The sequence below is a fragment of the Pyxicephalus adspersus genome, chromosome 5, assembly GCF_032062135.1.
Source record: "Pyxicephalus adspersus chromosome 5, UCB_Pads_2.0, whole genome shotgun sequence".
In the NCBI taxonomy this organism is placed as follows: Eukaryota; Metazoa; Chordata; class Amphibia; order Anura; family Pyxicephalidae; genus Pyxicephalus; species Pyxicephalus adspersus.
In genome coordinates, this window is record NC_092862.1 from 30842299 (window position 1) to 30863172 (window position 20874).

At 40.9% G+C, this 20874-nt stretch overlaps 1 protein-coding gene across 2 annotated transcripts in view; it reads right to left on the reverse strand.

The window, feature by feature from the left end:
- HNF4G (hepatocyte nuclear factor 4 gamma) overlaps positions 1 to 1892 on the reverse strand; it is a 62930-nt gene extending 61038 nt beyond the window's left edge. The window contains exon 1 of one of the 2 annotated variants that reach the window (XM_072411036.1): positions 1704 to 1892. The gene's annotated coding sequence lies outside the window, so the exon portion shown is untranslated. The remainder of the gene's footprint in view (positions 1 to 1703) is intronic. The other variant, XM_072411035.1, reaches the window with a different exon arrangement.
- Positions 1893 to 20874: the final 18982 nt, after the last annotated feature.

A 20874-nucleotide genomic window follows, 5' to 3' on the forward strand; every position in this document is an offset into this window, starting at 1 on the left:
TTTGGACAATGATCTGCAATGACTAGAAGACTCTCTAAACACAGATATAAGTGTAGGCTTGGATTCTTTTATCTCAATTACATTATGAAGCATAAGGGCCTAAATCACCCACAACACATATGCCCAGATGTTTATCTACCTACATTGTTATATAGAACAAAACTACTCTTTAATCTTATCTTCTGTTTGTCTTTTTATCTTTTAGTTTGTTCCTACAGAGGAAGACTTCCACTTTCAATGTTTCACTTGTTTAAATACATTTTTATGTTACTGTTTTAACCATTCTTTTAACACTGATGTGCTATTTATACCAAATGGAGAGAATAATATAGACAATAGTAAAAAAGAAGGAATGTCCCTTGAAATTCGTCCCCTGCTGATTTGTATTCAGCAACACACAACTTTTATTTATTCAAGTCCTTCTGTCCATTAACATGTTCTCTGGCTGTGTCATTTCATTACAACACAAGTCAGATCCAATTCTTGCCAGAAAGCTTGTAATATTTACATGCGGCCGGCACTTTATCACACTGACATTTCACCAATCACTATTATGTCAGCTAGACACCATAACCAAAGAAAATACCATACAACCCCCATATCAAAAACATAAAGCTAAAACTGTAATGGCAATATTCCCTAAATAATGACTGCCAATAAATGGTGATATCTAGCATTATGTTCTATTAGGAAAAGCGAAAATATTCTGGAAAAGGGTGTTGTACATGTTCATATGTAGGGAGGGAGGTGGTGTAGTTCACAGCAAAAATAGCAAATATTTGCTATACACATACAACTCTTCTGAACACACGACAAGGGTATGGCATGAAAAAAAGTACATGAATATTGTGCAAAAATGAGAAAGCTAAATAGAAGTATATATATATATATATATATATATATATATATATATATATATATATATATATATAAATATATATTATAATTTTATATTTCATTTTTATGATATATATATATATATATATATATATATATATATACAATCATTTATATTTATATCTTTATAAATAACATTTTTGGCACAGTCTATAGAGCAAGAAAACAGCAGTGAAATTGCAACTGACTACCCATCATTAGCAGTCAACTTAATGTTTTGGATGGTCTAAACTGTTGAAAGATGGGATCAGATTGTGTTTATCCACTTTGCACTAGTGCTTCTTTAAGCACTGCTTTTTAAGTACACAGTCAATGCACAATATATTTACCATGTCATGGTTACAAATAAAACCATTAAATTGTTACAAAAACAATAGAAGCTCAGTAGCATAATCCACAAATAATAGTAAGAACAAGAATACAAACAATAGGAACACAATATCTTATATTCTGGCGAAATTATTGTTCTCCAAACTAAATAAACAGTTAGTTATTGAAAATTATTATATATCAAAAAATATGTGTGGCGTATATATTAAAAACACACACTTGTTAGCATGTACACAGATAGCTCTGCATAATACAAAGTGGTCATATTATTAGACTAATACAGAGCATTAATAGAAAGTGTCAGGCAGACAAGTGCCAGACGTCATATGGCACACAAACACAACAGTCTAGATGGAAAGGAGTGTGGAAGCAATTTGTTTACATCAATGGATAAACCTTTTCTTGACTACCTGACTTTGACTACCAAGATAGGTTATAGGTTACAGATTTGGAGTTTTTAAAACCCATTTACTAACCTTGTTAGAACTGATTCTGAAATCATCAGAACGTCATTTTTCTGATAAAATTGTTCCTCCAGATTCCAAGCAGCGGGCCACCTTTCTTAGACAATATCTCCTAAACAAGCGTCTTATTCTATATGTGTTTCTAAATTCAAGCGTAGAGACGTTACCATATGCTGTACAATATTACCTTCACTCAGTGGCGACAGGGCTGCCTACCATCAGATCGATTTACTAAACAAACTAAAACGTGGGTGGGGATGTTAAACAGTAACTACTGTAGTAAACCACAGGTAAAAATGAAAGCTACTTGTTTCGCACACACTTCTTTTTTACTGGAGGCTTCTTTATAGATCACTAAAATGCAGGGTGGAGGAGGAAAATGAGTATATTTAATCTGTTTCAGAAGAAAATGTTTTCAATTACATTTATTACAGTGAGATTGAAGCAATTACTAGCACAATCTTTAAAAAAAAATACCAGGAAGACCATGTTGAAATTATAGTTCAAAAAATAGTTAAAAGCTGGCAAGAAACAACAATGCAAAGCAGTTCCAGCTATGGTTTTATTTATCTCAAGGTTATTAGCATTTAAAGATTTACACATGTGAAAATGATTTATCAAGATTGCTGTTGTGCAGTATTTGCAATGCGGTATACAGAACCTTAGGACAGAAGCAAAAAGAAAAGTAAAAGCACTTCACTGAGAATTCATCTGAATATCAAGGACAAGTTGCTACTGACGAGTCCTTTTGTGTAGTCAGGTGACTTCGCTTTCTATACAACAACTTTACATTGAAATCTCAACCTTTAAAAAAGAAAAAAATATAATTGTAATGTTTAAATTTACCTTTATTTAGCATCAGGAAAGTTTATTACACTTTAAAGAAGGGGTTTTCATACTTTTTGGAGTAAGGGGGGCAGTTCAATGTACTTTTTTTTACCTTTTGGGGGGCAGACTATGCTTAGCAAAAACTACTTTTGCTAATTGCACCTAGATACCCTACACCTATTATATAAAATCAAAAAAATATGATGTGGCGCTTTTGGTCACATTTGTGCACTTGTGCACTTGAAATCCTTGAAATCCTTTGCAATACAAGATGAACCCCAGTATGTCTGTTCTTTTTTTACATCCCACAGTGCGCCTTATGCCCTTTCCATGTACATTGCCACAGTGCACCCCATGTGATTTTCTGTAATCTTCTATTGAATTTTCTTATCCTTTTTTTGTGCCAATCAGTCACATGGTTGTTAAGGGTTTTCTGGTAGGCAGGCAGAGGATCCAAAAAAAACTATTAGATTTTAATATACTGGTATATTTACATTACTGATGTGTCGCCTCTAAGTAAAAATACGACCTGTCCAGGTAATTACTAGCCAGGTGGCAAATAGGGGTCAGGCAGCATTGACAAAATGATAATTCTGCCATACTGTATTAAAAGGCTGGGTGGGCTGAATTCGGCCTATGGACTGTAGATCAAAGACCCCTACTTTAAAGTGACCCTGTCCCTTTAGAATTCTTGTTAATAGCCTGTAAAAGAAGAAATAATTTACTTACCTTTCCAGTACTCAATCTGTATTGAGAAGTCCTCATCTTTCTACAAGCTACTGCATCAATCCTGCACTTATTGGAATGTGGAATACTTGTTCCCCTATTTGTTACTATGCTTCTTCCTTTAAGCTTGTATCTTACTACAAGATATAGCAAATATTCAACTCCAAAAAATTGGGCAGCAGAGATTTGGCAACGTTTCATTACATGTATCACTAAAAAGGTAAGTACAATATTCTTCTGATTCTGCCTTAAAAGTGCATAATCAAGGACTTCCGGTTTGAAGCTGACTTCACTTTGTTCCTGATTTCCAGTTGTTCTCCTGTTGTGTCACCCTGTCATACGGCTATTTCAGCACAAATTTTAGAGGTATATTCTTCCATTATCACTATCAGGAAATCTTTCCTAGACAATTCATGTAGCAATACCTGGAGCACACACATTTAGACTTGAAGCAGCTTCAAACAGAATGAAGGTAATATGCTACACTGGGTGGAAAGAAGGAGAAAAATGATATTATAAAAAGTACATTTGGCAGTTGTTTAATATATACATTATGTAATGTATAAACATGTATAAAATATATAATTATATTTTGATTGTCATTTATTATCCTGCAATAATCCTGTCTCTTCAATATTCACTGTTGTGTAATATTTCCGTTATGCTTTATGGGCTGGAAATAAATAAATGTTCTTAAAATGCTATTTTTTTGATGCTACTGAAAACTACAATGTAAGTAGACTTCAGATTAAATTTAATAAGGACCTTTAATACCAAGCCTGTAATATTAAACATTATTGCCCTAGTTATTTTCCATAGTTATAAAGTGCTGATATATTACATAGTGCTTTTCGGAGCAGATAGGTCTATGAATGGAAATAATTATTGCCTGGAAGTATAGAATGTGGATCATAGGATGTCCCCAGATTAGGAAGGACTGCTAAAATTTAAGGACCTTTATGTGCAAACTGCACATTAAACCTCCTCCAATTGTGCATTTAATGGAATGGCTTTACTTTAGACTGTTATGATTATGGTATGAAATCCTATGCACTCACCAGAGACCACCCTATATGCATAATTTGCCATTCGCTTGCCCATTCCCCGAAGTTCCTCTACAGTTCTTTTAGCCTCTAAAATTAGTCATCAACAGCAAACAACAAGATGAGTCTGCTTTGTCACATTCATTTTTAAAATGCTGGACACTTAAATCCAATGCAATCATACTTCATATTTTGGCAGCTTGCGTTTCCACATAATTGGCTTGTGGTTCTAGTTGAGGACATGCTTGGGTGGTGTGTGCCCCAACTTGGGGTGGCTTGCATTCGTGATTGGGTGGCTTGCGGTTTTGCTTGGGTGGCTTGCACTTTTATGGGCATTTCCCTTTCAATGCAATAAGGTCCTGCTTTTGTTGATGTCTATTTTTCAGACAGTCTCATTTAGCTTTCATAAGTCATTTTTAACCTTGCCTTACCACACGTATGCTTTTTAGCTGCTCTGCATCATTACATGTTTATTCAACAGTTATACATTCAAAGTCCTGGTAAACAGATCGGATACTGTTTATTGTCTTTTTACCTTGTTAGTTTCATACACCAGAGGCAGGCATAGGGTGAAGGCCAAAGTTTGCAGCTGCACAAGGATCCCAGACCCTCGACAGCCAACAGGGCCCTCAAATCAGTTTTGCCTAGGACCCACTGTTGGCCACATCCACCAACATCATACACTTAGGGATTAGGAGTCTTATGCCGCATAAGGTAGGTTCGCTCCTAAACTATTGGCTTATTTCAGATTTGTCCCCTATTGTGAATGTGTATACTGTTTGTGTAGGATGTGCATAGATTTTTGTTATTAGAGGGACCTCAGAATGGGATGGTCACTGATGTTTTAGCCTCATGTCAAGGGTCATGTGGAACCAAATATCTCTTTACTTAGGAGGTGTCATGTGTATTTGCTGACTTCACAGGCAGGTTAATAACTTGACTGAGTGAACCATCGGTTTCTTTTTTTGACCTTTTTTTTTTTTTTTGAGAATACACATTGTAGTCCTACCGATTTCTACTGCAACATGTAAAGCTTAGGGACCATGGACTTTGGGTAGGAGAGAAGAGATGTGAGCATGGTCAGACAAGCCAAAGGTCAGGGCAGCTGACGATTGTGAGTAGTCAGGGGTCAAGCTGGGGTCAGTACAGGAGGGAATCAGGAACAGGAGACACAGACAGGAGCAACTGGAACCTAGGAGCAGGGCCAAAAGGAACATGTTCAGTCAACTATCGTTAGTCAGTAATTTTCTTTTATAAGGGAGGTCATGTGGCAAATGGGAGAGAACCCACCACCAAAGGGAGTGCTGGAGCAGAGGCAGCTCAGGTGGTGTTTACACTTCTGCCAGCAGATGGAGTGCTTCTGCAGAATATTCTGGTTCTCTGGGGTAAAGCTCCCAGAGGATCACATTATTGGGACCAGTAAGTGACCAGTGGACAGAGGAATGTGAGGTGGGTGACACGGACAGTGGCACAGATCCCCTGGTCTTGTGGGGCTCTGGGACCTCAAGAATAAGATTGGAATAGATGTTGGTCCTGGGGCTTATCCTGCTAATAATAGATTAGCAGGATATGATCATGTGGTATTTGGGTGAAACGGGTCCAGAAAAGAGCCCGCTCTCTGTCTTAAGAGCTTTACGCAAATCTGTAAAATCTATCACTTTCCTATATAGTGTTTATACAGTCCACTATCATGTCAGTTTGTAACAGAAGCTTTTATTGTTTTTAAAATAATTGTTATTGTATTTAAAGAATAATAAAATTATACTGTTTTTATACATAATTATTGTAAACTTTTGGTGACTTTGTAGAAGCCTATCTCTTCTCTCCTGTTTTTTCTAATGTAGTACAATTTTTGATACTGAAGGCTTTCGCACCGAAACCAATTTGATTGGTACCTTACCTCAAATATATGACTAATGTTCGGCTAGCTATAGATCTTTACTAGTCTGGCCTATTGTGGATAAAGTAAAATTAAATTAAAGCCCCTGCCATGTTTTCATTGTTGTATGTGTTCTCACAGTGAATTTTTCTTCACTTCCTGAAAACCAAGTAGAAATTTAGAGGAGAACTCTACAACATTTGAAGAAATACAACCTTTGGACATTACCGGCAGGCATTATGATGTGACTCAGGGAGAAGTTTCTTGGGCTTTGAGTGACACAGGACTCGTCCGGAGTCCGAGGATTTAGTGGTCCGCAAGCTCCAAAAGGTTGGGGACCACTGTTGTATAGGATTGTGTGTAAATTCTGTGTGTCAAAAAGGCTAAAGTTTGGCAATAAGAGCAGAGTATTATTAGCTGTTGCAGGTAAATAAAACATTATTCATGATAGTTTATAACACCATACTAAATATATTTAATAATTTAATAACTTAAACTGAACCATTATAATAATCTTATGATCATTTGTTTTGTATCAGACTAGGACAGATGAACTATTTATGACAAATTGCTGTTGCTGTCTATCTCTCTATTTTCATTATCTTTGAGGACAGGGTAAGAAATGAGGGGAACATTTGCCATTGGGACAGAACAGTAAACAATTACCTGACATAGATTTGAATACTTGTGCATTTTCCAAAAGAAACATTTGGCACTCTTTGCCTAGATTTCCCATCACTATCTGCCAAGACCACCAATAAAAACCCAACAGAGGTTCCATCTCTTTTCCTCTCTGTCCATAACTAAACAAACTTTGAGGTTTAAACAACCTGGTGTTCTAGGAAGCCAGGGGACACCTTCTTATAGAAAGTGAAACATCAACTTTAACGTGCATCATCAATAGATTTGTATTGTGTTGATATCACATGTCACAGGCCCATCTAACATTCATTGCCATAAAACAGTGTCTTTAATTTTGAATGGCACGCCAATGAACCAAGGAATCACATTAGAACCACACTATAAAAACAGGGTCGTTTCCTTTGTTTTGCTGTGTCAGTGTGATTTTTCTAGGCATATGTATTATTGCACCACATGGATTTTAGTGGGCTCTAAAGCTATTTGTTGAATATCCATTTCACTGATACATTGAAAACAGCTAAAGAAATTAAGCTATCCTGGGAGAAGCAAAAAATTCAGAAGGAAATGTTGTACCTTTACAAATTACCTAAAGATATTTTAATTTCATTTGCATAGTATTTATTGAACCAATCAGGGTTAGGTTCTCCAAAGTTTAAAACAGTTGGGGAAAATCCTCAATTAGAGCACCCTCTCCAAGTATTAATTTCAAATACGGGATGGCAAAAGACTTTTCCCCACCAATTGCGGTCCAGGCATTGCACAAGAACATGAAAACAAATCCACACTGATTTTTTGATGTCTTTATTGCAATAAAAATAACAATTCCCTTTTTTTCTATTTATAAAATTTATTTATAAAATAAAGTTATTCATTTGTCTTCTGTCTTTCAGTGTAATAAGCCCATTTCTTCTATTCACTGAAATATCCTACAATAAGTAAACTTGTAGAAAACAAAAATTACTTAGGAAATCTTGGGAAAACCCAATGCAATCAATAATAATTGCTTTTTTTTTACAGCATTATGCATCATACTGAGATAGATATTCTAGACGGCAGAGATTTCACTTTTAAAAATGTTAACCTTCATCAAAGTTTTTTCTGTTAAGACTTAATGAGAAACACAAAAAAAGGGGGCATATAGAATAAACAATCTTACAAATCTTACAAAATTAGTTCAGCACTTGTCTAATGCTGTGAATGTTGCTGCATCACTTCCAGGGGAACCTGCAGTATGGAAAAGCATAATACATGACTGTGTTGTGAGTTTTTGGGAGATCCCTCTCATACCACTCCCTCTGCAGATGTGGGCTGGTAGAACCTGTGGCACTGAGGCCAGACCAGCCAGTGTGCTATCTTATGTGCCCATTTAAAACTCTCAAAAGGGAGACTGAAAATCATTTTTGTCATGCATCAGTTTAGCATGTCAAGCAGCTGTTTTTAGGCACTTATGGCCCTTTCCCTTGTTTGTGTCTCTCCTTCCGTGGATTAAGAATACGTGATTTGCTTCAGACTTGCAGTTAAATGTTTCATTAAATATGTTTTATAGACCTTTCCCTTTATAGACAAAATATTGCAAGTTGCAATTATAATCATAATGTTAATTACTAAGGTTTTGTAATCTCTTTTTGAAATTAGGTATGGACTTTTGTGCACAAAAAAAAGAAAAAAAACTAGCAGATTACTTAAAAATGGGAAAGATCTACTGGTAATTGCAAACCTGCCCAGTCTACGCCAAATCAAAAAACACAAAACATAAAATATTAAAATGTATTTAAACATATTGTTTAGATAGCAAAAAAAAAATACCTATCAATCTTGCCAGAAATCTAGTAGGCTAATATTTTTGTATACTCTGTCACTATTTCACTCTTATCAGCTGTAATTGTTCCCAGATCTCTCTGTTAGCTAAAGCACACCTCCCCCTATGGCGAAGAAATGGGAAAATATAGTCATTCTGTAATCTTAAAACAACTGCTATTCTAGACGAGCCTTTCTCAGTTTTTTAACCCTGAGGAACCCTAAAAATAATTTTCAGGACATGGGGAACGTTAAAATCAAATCAAATTGGCCACCTAAATTGGTGGCCAATGGAAACAATGACCCTTTATGTAGTAGTAGTTATAATAAAACTTTTATATATGGCTAATACTATCAATAGGTTCATGCAGTTGGCTCTACCAAGTGGTGTTGGCCCAAGAAGTATGCAAGCACCATCAAACAGGAGATCAGTCAGCAATAGTTCGGGAAACCCCTGTTAAGGATCCCTGGGGCCAATGGTACTCTGATTAAGAATGGCTGTTTTGGCTTCATTGAGAGACTGTCACACTAAGACAGAAAGTGTATTACAAGCAGTGTCATTTGTTGAAAATAAAATATTAAAGGAATGTAGTCATCACATCTAGTGACTAGTAAGTTTCAATTATTTTTTTTTTTTGAGGGGGTGGGGAGGTAATATTCTTATATATATGGTCTTGATTAGTGGTGCTTTACTGTAAATTTGTCACGAAAACCTTTAATATTTATAAGTTTCCTTCTACAGCAACAGTGACACATAAAGGTTTTACAAACACATTACAAGACTTTATAGCATTTCCCATATCTGTGTACGCCATTTATAGGGAAATATATTTGTACGATAAGTACAATAATTATATTCTACCAATATAATCTTTATTCCACCAGTGAAAAATATCTTAATAACGGCATAATCTCACATTTTTTAAAATGAATGTTTTTTAATAGCTAATCAAAGCATTTCAGCCTATAACCCATTAAAAGTCTTCCAAAATAATGATAAGATTCTAGATAATTGCCACTGATGAAAGAAGTGAAAATGTCATGTGACTGAGGTAAAGTCAGCTTTTAGTACTACTGTTCTCTGGGCTTGTATGCAGGAACATTAGATGACATTGTTTGAAAAAAATATTTGGTTTATTATCATTTATGATGCATGCAATAAAACATCTGCCTTATCAGCTCTAGCCTTCAAGGTATTGTGCAGAAATGTATTAGGTGTCCATAGCAACTATCTCTTGGTAGTTTTCTTGTTTGCACAACACACCCTTCCCAACAATGAAAACCTTCACAAAATGTCTTTCCTATTCTATACAGGATTCCATAGAGTGCACTGAAATCGTTTTGTGAAAACAGACAGGTATCCACTTATAGCAAACATATGAAGGCTGTGATGGATAGGTGCTACAGACCTTAAAGAACAGGTAATGCATACGATGGTTTATAAAGAAAAATATGTTCTGTGCCGGAAATCTGAAACAAGCTTGTAAGGAGAGAATCCCTACAGCCAGACGTCATACTGATGGTGTGTCCATGTGGGGTTAGGGAGCGCCAACAATGAAGGCCATGTCCTTGCATACAATATTATTTTTCCTTTATATAAAATTTACCCTCACTTGATTCTGACTCTAGAATACTTATAGGAAATGGAAGAACATCTCTCCAATCTTTCTGCAATAGTAAAAAGTTAGATAGGGGGTTCCTTGAATTGTGGCTGATTAACCTCCCATTTGATGATGCTTACATAGTTCCAGCGACAAAACCACTTGGTAAGGCCAGCTGTATGATTCTAATGATGTTTTAGTTGTCTATAAAAATGCAATTACAGCCACTATTGTAAAGGTGGAATTCTTTCCAATGGCCACCAATTTAAGAGGCTTTTTGTTCACTGATCCCAAATTGGTTTAGGTAGGGGTTCACTGAGACCTGAAATGTTGAGAAAGGCTAAATGATTATACTTGTTACTTTGACAAGCCAATAGAAAGGAATTGTAGTTGTTAAAAAAGCACTTGTTGGTTTACCCAATCAGTTTTGCATAATACTTTTTTATTCTCCATAAATTAGGGCATGGCAGGGGCGTGTTGTATGCCTTCATACTTTCAGTTCAGCCTCCCTGGCTGTATTCCTGAGTGTGGCTCAGAGAGGTTTTTCCATACCACCCCGAGCCACACTTGGGTGGAATTGCCGGGGAGTTTACCAAGTCGTACCTGGTTCCCATGTTCCAGCGGCTTTCTCCAGCATTGTCTGCGGCGTCCTTCAGCGATGCCCTGCAACTGCGACCTCAGCAGGTGAACGTTGGGGATGTGAGCCCAGGGTAAGCAGAAGCCAGCCCAGCATCTGCTCACGAGTCTTAGGCTGGAGAGAGAGACCTTTGGGCAAGTAGGTCGGGCGGGAAATTTACCTCTTTTTACTTTTAAAAATCCTCATTATTCATTATTCATATCCCCAGGGAGCTTAAAAGTGTCTCTATTACGCATCTACAAAAGCTGGGAGGTATACTCTATGATATCTATTTATAAAGCAGTATTTTCTGAAATTCAGAGGCATTCTCTGGTGGAGAATAAATCTTTGCCATCAGAAGAAAAGAAAAGCACATAGACTTGGATGATTCTACACCAGAGAATGTTGTTGAATGTCTTTATAAAAAAAGCCCAAAGAGTTGTGTTAACCACAAAGCATTATTGTTTTTAATGTGCACTGCAGAAAAGCAACCAACCCTCCACACTCTATTACAAATGCATTGATGCCTTCTATATACATCCTGCCATTTCTGACATCCCTCAATTAGGCAGAATGTGTGCATAGGAAGTTTCCAGTGTCTATATTTTTCTCTGTAGTGACCCTTTAGTGTTTAGTTAAGTGGCAATTGGTGACTTGCAGCATCATTTTTGTGGCATGTTTGGGTAACTTTTTAGACAGGTATATACTAAGCGTTTAAATAGCTGGAAAAATAGGACCTGGAGGAGAGAATGTGAGGGAGCCTTTGAGCCTTGGAATGCTGACAGAATAGGAGGACATGGTTGGTGGCCTAGAAAACCTTTGGGGTCTGATTAGGTCAGTGCCTGAAGCTCAACCACCATGGACAGGATTCCACATGTGCCCAAATGTGGGACTAGAACATTAGGGACAAGGTCACTCTGCCATGGAAAAATTTCACCATTCTTTGTAAATGTTGTTTACACTTTCAAATGTTGAGTCTTTTTTTGTAGGTTTTATTGATTTAGTTTTAAAATAGTAACATGGTAACATGGTACATGGTAACATGGTCACTGTTGATTCTGTCATGGTGGAAGGTGTTGCCACTGTTGGCCTACCTACTAAGATGCTACATGTTGGATGAATCTGACTTCAGTAGTTTTGAATCACTGCTCCGTAACGTGAACTATAAATGTGATTTTTAAAAAAACATAAAAACTCCTGATCTCTATACTTGTCACATGGCGCACTTAAAGGTAAGGTCAGAAGTAGTAGCCTCCATTATACCCGGAAGTACTTTAATGAAGAGAGGAGTTTTGTGAGCTGCACCATGGAAAGCATTATCAAGGGGCTGCACTCATCTTTTCAAAACATTAAAGTTGTAAACAAGATAAACAGCTTTTTAACACTTTCTATGTGAGCATTAAACAACATAATTGTGCATTCTTACTTCTTGAGTTGTTTCTTCTTGCACATTTTACAATTAAACAGTTAATGTTTCTGTTTGGTGTGACAAACCCAGAATCCTATATATGTACCAGAATGTAAGATTTTTATGACTTGCTGTAACTTTAATGATATGACAGCGCTGTAAATAACATTTCCAGAATGGTGACAGGTTATGAGCCACCTGTGCATAAAAAAAACTCAGGGAAACTTTCCAGACTGTTTCTTCCCTTTTTACAGTTACTTCCAAATATATGTGTAATATCTTATATTTTTACAGGAATATTGTGTATCTAATATGTAGCATATATATATGTTTCAGAAATCAAAGTAAATTCCAGAAAAAAGAATTCCAGAAAATCAAAATTAAGTATGACAGCAGAAGGGTAATGTTTGCGCAGGTGCCCCCTTTCCAAAGAAACTCACAAAGAAGCTTGCAAACACTAGTTGTACTAGTAATGCTGACATTAGGATTAGGTTAGATTCAGATGGAATTTATTTAACTTGGATTTGCATATCCCGAGCTCAAACCAAAATTTTACTTTTGATCATATAGATTTTTAAAAGGAATTTGGAAGAAAGGAACCAAAAGCTGCTGCAGTTTCCTGGTCACACTTAGCTTGACTTCCATTGCCACCACGTTCCACTAATCTATCTTAGTATTCCTAGCAGAATCTTTGAAGGTGGCTCAGGTGCTTTTTTGGTCCCATCTTGTTATGAGGCAGGGCTGCCAGTAGCTTCCCAAATCATTCTTTTGAAATCTCCATGATGTGGTGCTTCACTTTTTCAAACCTGGCTCAGATTTCCTTCCCAAAGAAAATTCTAAATTTCAAGGGTTCAAGAGTTTAAAAGTCCTAAACCACAAAAACTTGAAATGGTCAGAGGTTTGTTTATCATGGTGCATGTATCTGTAATCTTTACAACTGCAAAATCCCTCTTAATCAGGGATATTCAGCTTAAAGCAGAACTAAACCCCCCTATACAAATGTCCCAAAATGTCCCCACTCCATTACGGGTTGCCTTCATCTTCTTCCTTCTCTTTCTTTTTGTGATCTTTGGCCATCTTCACTGGCCAGACTAGGATGGCGCAGGCCATGGGAGTTCATTCAGTCCTGGCAGACACAGGGAAAGTCAGGATTGTCGGGTATCCTGGTAATAAAAGAAGGATTATTGCAGAAGGGACATCATCTGTCTGCAAAAATGCCTGATTGTACATTTTTAAAAGTGAAACTCTATTTCCACTTTAGGCTCTTAATGGCACATTTTAGAAGTTTTCTAATAGACAGCAATAATTGAAATAAAGACTGTTTTAGAAAGAGTCAGAAAATTATTGTGGTTATAGCAAAATCTGGCCTGTATGTGTTCTTCAAGGATTTAAGAGATAACTAAATCTGGATAATACATTATAGGACAATTTTACATACACAGCTTAAGGGTTGCATTATCTTATACACTGTTATGAGGTGAAGTTTAAATGTAATTGAATAAATTATCTTTAATCAAGTAACTGCCAGTTGCCCTTCATGCCCCATCCTAGAGGTTAGTATGTGGGGGCTATATATGACAAGGGAGTAGGGGAGCTGTTGACTACAAAATAAGATACAATTATGCTTGCGCAGTCCTGTGTCACCCAAAGGGGAAGAAACTTCCCCCAGAGTGACGTCATAATGCCAGAACCTGCCCACTCTACCATCATAGGTCTGAGCCTGCATCCGGAGACAACACGCCCACCGCCCTGAGCCTGCAATCCATATAGAAGACATGCGGGGTCCTTCTCTTGTCTCCGTGCTCTTGCAGCCCACCTGTCAGACCAACTAGTGGGCCATGGACTGGGGGTTGGGGACCCCTGCTTTAAAGGAACCCTGCCACAATATCAAAAAATAGGATGCTGACAGCAATAAAGAGAAGGTATGAACAGCAGATTACATAGCGATGAGCTGTCTTATTGTTCAACAGGAATGTATGGGAGGTCAAAGGGTACAGAATGTGTTTTTTTTATTTTTTGTAGGCAAATACAAACACACTTTTTGAAACAGGTAAGTGTTTATCAGTTGTAGTGCCCTGCTTGTGTGCTTGCAAGGAACATGTAGACAGAAGCTGGCCCTGATTTATTAAAGCTCTCCCAGGCTGGAGAGGAAACACTTTTATCAGTGAACCTGGGTGATCCAGCAAACCTGGTGTTGATCTGTTCCAAGATTGAAAACATTTGCTAACAAATAGCAAATTACTTTTAGCTATTCCATTCCAGGTTTGCTGGATAACTCAGCTTCACTAAGGAAAGTGTATCTTGTCCAGTCATGGGAAGCTTTAATAAATCAGGGTCTAGGAGAGAGCTCAACATTCTGTACATTAGCCTTTTAAATAGTTTTGGATTGTTGAAATAAAGTGCAGCGGTGTTTTGTTCAGGTTATCCACAATGTTGCTCTCCTTTAGTAGCCTTGTATTAAACCCCAGTGTAAACACTTGTAAATACAGCCTTTGTGTGGAACAGACAGCAATAAAACATTTTATAGGTTCAATAGCATGTCAAGCATCCTGACATTTATCACAGCCAATGTATGCTGGGAACTCAGCTGCATGCTTTTAGACAAAAGCATTTTTTTCAATTTTAAACCAATGCTCATATGTAAAACCATATAAATTAAATATAAATCTAAAGCAGTGTTTCCCAGCCAGGGTTCTGTGAAAGCTAAGGGTTCCTCCAGAGGTTGCTAGCGGGTTCTTGAGCAATAAGCAATTTATGACTACAATGATCTTTTTGGTTATCTGTAAGGGTAACATTCTTCCCAATTGCCAGCAATGTAAGAGCCATTCTTCCTAATGACTACTACTGTTTTGCGAGAAGTGGATAAAAGATTTAAAATAATGGCCCTCTAATCACCTCAATGTTATTGCAGCAAATTAGGAAAAAATCAGTCTGTTGGTCCCAAGTGGTAATGATTTAAATGGAAAAAACATAAAAACATTTTCCTTGACTATGGTAGAGAATATGAAGACGTTTCCCTTTAATAACAAAAAACCCCAGATGACCCCACCCACTGTAATAATCACACTACAACTTCTTTTGGAAAAAATTTGGCCATAGCAGCCCATTTATTGCTATAACCTTTTAAATCCAAATTTTACCAAAACTTTACAAAATTTTAAAACATTACAATTTTTACACATTTTATTTTAACCTTTCTAACCATTTTAAAACAAACAGTTATATTTTTTATTAACGGTCCATGAGAGTACCCTTTCTCCTGCTAACTCAAAATATCATTCCCCCCAAAACAGGCTCCCAGCTGCTACTACGCCGGCTCGGGACCCAACCAGCGGGCATCTTCCGCTCCCTCCTTGCCCCACGACAACCCAGTGTCGTGTGGGGCTCCGTTTTCCAGAACTCCATACCTTGATGGGTTCTCAACCCTCCATTGTAGTTGTTTTATTTTAAACTCCCATGGACCAACCAACAAAGTGCCACCAGCCGCAAGCATGACCTCCTTATTATTGCGAGCGCTCCCACACACGCACAGCCTTGTGAACCCCCTCCCGCAAAGCTAACAGCCACAACTCAGTCCCCACCGCATTGAGGTGTACCCCATCCCCCCGTAAGAACAGATGCGTCTCCTTTTCCAACTCCTTGTGGCGCACCACCAAACCTCCAATCCTATTAACAAACCTCCCTACCTCTTTATTAATCTTAATACGGGCCCTATTCAATCGCTCAACAGACCTTGCATTCCGCCACGCCAATCTCGCCACTATATCTGACCATAAAAACACAGTGTTGGGAAACAGCCCTCGTAACCGCAAAAAATCAAATTTGATGTCCCGGATGAGCTCACGCATGGACCGGGAGCCCACATCATTCCCCCCCGCGTGAATCACCACCACACTGGGTGGTCTATCCAAGCGAGCAAACCTGCTGACTTCAGGCAACACACGGCTCCACTGCATCCCCGGGATTCCTATCCACCGAACCTGAGCCGTCTCCCGTGGCACACCCAACTGGCGTCCATTCGGCCGCCTATCAGCCCGCCTGCAACCCCAGTAAACAAAAGAGTGTCCCAGGATCCAAACAAGACACTCCTGGTGACCTGAAAGAAAACAATTAACAATAAAGTCAAACTTATGCTGCCCATCAACAACTGCCGTAAGCCCCACGAACCAGCCAGGCCCCTCCCCAACACAAGGAAACCCCCCCCCCACCATTGCTAGTAGCCCCACCGCCACTGTACTACAACCATTGAGGGCGGATATACAGTTGGAAACGCCGCGATTCCCACCTTCCAATGCGCTTGATGACTTCCTCGCCAAGCCCCCATCTGGCAGCCTCTGTAGCTGCCCCAATCCGAAAGGAATGCGATGAATACTCACCAACCGCCCTGCCAGAAGCCGCGATACATTTTTTGAATACCGCCACAAACTGAAAACGAGAAACAAAAGCACCATTCGCATGAACAAAAAATGGTCCTGGTATTTTTGGCCGTACACCCCAATACTCACCTACCGCACCCACGGGGCCAGCCACTGACCCCGACACAGCATGCAATTCCAACCGGACCCCCCTCCCCCTTTGGTCGGTTTTTGACCGCCGTATCCAAATAACCACCCTATCTGACTCTATCACCACATCCTCCGCCATCAACCCCCCGCATGTAACCTTGTTGGGGCTGACTACCTCCCCCATCCGGAGAGCAGCAAAAAACGTCACCACAAATAACGCCCTAAACAAAATACATTCAAAGACATCCCCACATTGTAACCCCACCTGATGCAACAAGTCGACCAACAGCAAAAAAGACACAGGCCTCCTCTTGTCCTTGCGCACACTTCCTTTTCGGTAGCCCCTCATAGCTTGTTTCACCGCAAAATCCTTGGTCCCATCCTGCCAATCCATCAACTTGAAAAGGAAGGCCAACGCAGACAGCTTTTTTGCCACGGCCAACCCAGAAACACCCCTCCGAAAGTTACTAACTATAAATAAAAGCACAGCTGTCACACTTCCTTTTGGATCTCCCTCCAACACTTCAGACCACAAGAATAAAAACCATTCCCTCCACGTGCCCACATACGCTTTCCACGTTCCAGAGCTGACCGATCGTTGTATTAACCCAGCGATGATCCCCAAACCACTTTCCAGACCTCTGGAGGGCAAGACACGCCCTTCTCTTCCGCCAATGGTGCTGCTTCTCGAAACCTTCCCCACTGAAAACGAGACAGAGAATCAGCGATTATATTGTCACTGCCCGGCACATGAACCGCTTTCACCCATATATTAAGCTGTAAACACAAAAGTACCATGTACCTGAGTAAACAAATAACCGGTGGAGAAGATGCTGAATTGTTATTAATGGCCTCCACCACCCCCATGTTGTCACAGAGCAAGTGAACCTTACGATTACTGAGTTCAGAACCCCACAACACCAGCCCCACCACAATAGGGAACAACTCTAGCAACACCAAGTTTTTGCAAAACCCCACGCTCCTCCACTCCTCTGGCCAGGTTTCAGCACTCCACTTACCCCGAAAATAAACGCCATAGCCAAAAGCTCCCGCCGCATCCGTCAAGAGTTCCAAAGTCACGTTGTCCACTGCCTCCTCCATCCACACAGAACGGCCATTGTACTGTCCCAAAAATGCGTGCCATACTCTCAGGTCCTCCTTTAACACCCTAGTCAATCTAATAAAGTGATGCAGAGACTTTATACCTGCCGTCGCCGCCGCAAGCCTGCGACAAAATATACGTCCCATGGGCATTATTCTACAGGCAAAATTCAATTTACCCAACAGCGACTGCAAGTCCCGTAGTGTCATTTTTTTTAGCTGCAGCACTCGCGCCACCCCCATACGCAAATCCAACACCTTATCATCCGGTAACCTACACTCCATCCGCCGAGAATCCAGCACAATACCTAGAAAACACAACTGCGTAGTAGGAAGCACCGTTTTGTCCCCTGCCAATGGCACTCCAAAACCCTTAGTAACATCCTCCAAACAGCTTAACAAAGTAGCACAGACAAACGATCCAGCCGGACCGATACAAAGAAAATCATCAAGGTAATGCAAAATAGAATGAATTCCTGACACCCTCTTAACCACCCATTCTATAAAAGTGCTAAACATTTCGAACAATGCACAAGATATTGAACAACCCATAGGCAAACATTTATCCACAAAAAACTCTCCTTGCCACTCACAACCCAACAAGCAAAAACAGTCCGGATGCACCGGCAACAATCTGAATGCTGCTTCAATGTCAGCTTTTGCCATCAAACAATCTTTACCCGCCTTCCGAAGCCACCGCCTTGTCAAACGAAGTGTACGCCACTTTGCACAACTCAGGATCGATCGCATCATTTACCGAAGCCCCTTTTGGGAACGACAAATGATGAATCATTCTAAACTGCCCCGGTCCCTTCTTCGGCACCACACCCAGAGGAGACACCACCAAATCAGGAAAAGGGGGTTCTGCAAACGGGCCAGCCATCCTACCCAACGCTACCTCCTTTTCCAATTTTTCCCGTACAACCCCAGGGTTCCTCAACGCAGAAAGTAAATTCCTAGCTCTGGGAGGAACTCCAGTCAGACTGCAAGGAATCCTAAAACCGTGTGTGAAACCCAGTTCCAGCTCCCTCGCCGCCCCCCGTCTAGGATACTTACCGAGAAAAACCACCATGTTTTCCACTATCACCGGGGTCCTCCCTCTTACCCGCAGGATCCTCAGGACGTCCCTTTCCTCTTCCCGCGCAACGCGACAATGGGTGAAGGCCCCCGCATCCGGAACATTCATGTTTGAAACGACAAGAGGTTCCAAACTTGCAAGCTCCCTCGTTGTAAATCCAGCATAATCCCTTGCGCTTCCCTGCCGAGGGCCCCCCAAAGCTAGAACCCTCAGCCCCCCCAAGAAAGGACTGTGGGCTCATACGCGCCGACGTCATCAATCTCATCCAAAGACTAATGTCTTTATGATCCCACCGCATCCCCGGGCGCATGGCTTTTCGCTGCCTAAACTGTTCGTCATACCGAAGCCAGGCCACCCCCCCATAAATCCTGCGTGCCTCGCTAATGGCATCAAGATAGCAAAAAAGTGGCGAACAGTTCTCAGGCGCCTTTTCACCAATTAAACTAGCCATAATAGCAAAAGCTTGTAACCAATTCTGAAAAGTGCGCGGTATAGACCGCCACAGCCCTTTTTCATCCCCTTGCCGCTTACCCTCACTTACCCTGGCATCACGGGCACCAAAACGCTCCACCGGTAACATCGAAAAAATTTCCCCATACTCACCCTTCCATATGCGTTCCCGGACCTCCTGCGACAGATGGGAACCCAGTGGCCCCTCAAAGCATACATACACCTCCCCCTTTGCGCCATCCGTGACCCCTGGGGCTATGTCCCCAGCGGCCACATCCTGTCTTTTTTCCCCGTCCAAGGGCCCAGTCCCAACGGCCCCCCCTTCTGAATGCACGGACGGCGGGGATGACACTAAACCATCCCCCGACGCCGTGCGGTCCCCCGCCACTGATGGGGGTCTATTATCAGGTACACAGTCCAAACCAACCCCCACCCCAACCTCCGCCTGCCCCGACGGTTGCTTGCCCACATCCCCAAACTTCAACAACAGTGCATGCAACCCATGTAATAAACTGCTCGCATCTAAACCCAACCCTCCCCCAACCTCTGCACCAGTCCCCAAATGACCCTCGCCAGCCCCCCTTTCCCTATCCACAGTGCTGACCCCAAATGCTGAATTTTTTTCCACCCCCTCCCCCCCCCCGGGCACCCCAGACCCTGCATAACTCACCAGGCTGCCCAGGACCATGTGGCCCCGCAGCCGCTGAAGACACCCCTGGATGGCGACATTCCCCCTCCTCATCTGATTCGGTCAGCTCCCCTTCGGATCTGTGTTCAGGAGGCAGAGCGGCCTCCTCCTCTTCTGACTCGGAACGCTGCCTGATGACGTCACATCCGGGTCGCCCTTGCAACCCGGAACTTCCGGTTTTGCGGCCAGCACTTCCGGTTTCGCGGCCTGCACTTACGGTTTCGCGGCCTGCACTTCCGGTCCCGCGTCTCCGTTGCTCAGACCCTCTGGAGCCAGGGAGCAGGCAAGATGTGGCTCCTCTCCTGGAATCCCCTGAAGAGGCATCCACCGAACCACCAATGGGGGCACCAGCCGTCCGGGCCAACGCACTCGGTCCCGCACTGCGGACATCATTCCTCCCCCGCCGAGCTCCGCCCCCCGCAGGAGGGGGGGCCGCCGGTCCTCTGACTGGAATTCGCTGGTACTAACCACCTGCTGCCCCCCTCCATTAGCCGACTCAATGTGTGCTTGAAGCCATGCCACTCCATGTCTCTCCGCCTCAGCTCGCAATCGTCCAAGGATCAGGTCAATGTCGGCCATAGCCACTTCAGACAGCAGGGAAACCTTATAAATTCTCTTCAACTCCTTTTCTTCAGCAACTGACCTCTCCCCTCAGTTGACCCACCTTTTATAAATGCCCTTTGACCCGCCCCTCAGGACCATCACACCCCTTCCTTAACCAATCATTTTAAAAAACAACACATTAACCCTTCCTCTCACCGCCTCCCCTTCTCACCCCCAGTCATGTGGCCTTTCGCCTATATTTTTTTTTTTTTTTTTTT